The following is a 1,947-nucleotide window of genomic DNA, read 5'->3' on the forward strand; positions in this document are numbered from 1 at the left end:
GTAACTCATATGTAAAACTGGAGCCTAAAAATCGTTACATGCAATGCATAGTTCGATCATGAGTGTATTTTAATTACACCATCAAATTATCTGTTAAACTAAAGTTATCAATTACATTAGCAACCTTTTGTCTTCCCGTGTACAATTCTGCCTTTAAATATAAACCTTTTCGGAGTTATACAGTCGGAATATTTTGATATCCCAACGTATTCGTTCATCTTTGATGTATTGCTTGAATAATTTTTGTTGAGATCGTACGCTCAACACGCGATGGTTTGATGAGGGTATGCTCCCCGAGGCACGCAGTATTCCTTGAATTTTCATATCAGATAGCTGAACAATAGGCGTGTTTTATAGATTTCATCGCCCGTATCAATTTGTGTATCTTTCTCCCCTCCACAGCATTCATTACGGACGAAATAACATGAAACGCGTCTCTAGCCATGGAGCTGCGTTCATTTATGGGTCTCTGAACCATCAATGTATTAGTTTAAAATTTTGGCACAAGGCTAACAATTTCAGGAGAGGGGCTAACGCGATTACATCGAGCCCAGACCTCGACTGGTATTTATATTATTGACCCCGAAAGGATGAAAGGCAAAGTCTACTTCGGCGGAATTTGATCTCAGAACGTAAAGACGGACGAAATACCGCAAAACATCTTGCCCGGCGTGTTAATGATTCTCTCTGTTCATCCCTGGAACTCTCAAAACATTCACAAAATATTCTCAAGATATTCACATTTGTTTTTGTATAGAATAGCTTCCGTCCCAAATTTCTCGCAGCCTATCAATTGAATTTAGATTTCAACCTTGACTCACACTTTTAGTCAAACTCAAATGTCATAGATCATTCTCCCAGACTAAGTCAGTAAGGGTGGTCTCGGCATTGGGTTCGTTTGAATATTCTTTGTTAATGATGACTAGCTGACCGAAACCCAGCGTCCAGTAAAGGCATTGGTGTCCCTACTATCCTAGTGGGGTGAGGATGGTGTGTTTCTAATCCTAAAAACAGTACCATATCCTCTACTACGACTACTAGTACCCTGCTTAGGACATTGGGGTACCCTTCTCATCATCACCTGACTTAATAATACTAATTATTCTGTTATGCACACGTTCATTATCATTACTCAGCTCAGAATCGCGTTCGTTTCCGAAATTACTATCGTTACTATAACTATCACCCTGGGTTATAACCTGGTCAGCCAATAGCTTTCTATACGCAGTGTTTAGGAATTTAGTTTACCAGAAATCAAAAAAGCAAAAATTTATACAGGTTTGAAGACGCAATTATTGTGGCCATTAAAGTCACCAGTGAAGCGAAGCGAAGCTTCCGAGGAACTGGGGAATCTGCGAGGAAATTTGCGGTGGGGGATGAACAGTTCATAAGATGACAGTTAAGGAATGATGCTAGAGCTATGAGATCTTGTATGTAATATGTCAACCCCTCATAGTAATTCCTGCATTGTTTCTCTCCAGGTAAGTTGATATCTGATTATTCAAAGAAGACTTCAAATGTAACTAGTAGCGACTTCTCTTGAAAACGGACAAAGTTTAGCATTGTGGTGTTATCAAGTACCTACAGAAATTCGTTTCGCTCCAATGGACATTCATTCTGAAACGCTCCAGCCTTATCAACAGTGCAAAAGTGGGCAACAGAGTTTAGGAAAGTAAAAGAGAGTCTAGAAGATGATCAAATGTCTAGACGTCCTGTAACTCCCACAACCGAAGAAAACATTAATCGTGTTCACCACATGCTGATGGATGACAGATCATTGGCTATATTAGGAAACTCGTACTACTTAGAAACTAACAAATCGTCTGCAAATACTGTAATACCAAGCCTTTACTACATTGAATTCCAATTCATATGTTGCAAATGGGTTATACATTGTCAAACGCATGAGAGAGAGAGAGAGAGAGAGAGAGAGAGAGAGAGAGAGAG

This window comes from Octopus bimaculoides, chromosome 20, assembly GCF_001194135.2.
Source record: "Octopus bimaculoides isolate UCB-OBI-ISO-001 chromosome 20, ASM119413v2, whole genome shotgun sequence".
In the NCBI taxonomy this organism is placed as follows: domain Eukaryota; kingdom Metazoa; phylum Mollusca; class Cephalopoda; order Octopoda; family Octopodidae; genus Octopus; species Octopus bimaculoides.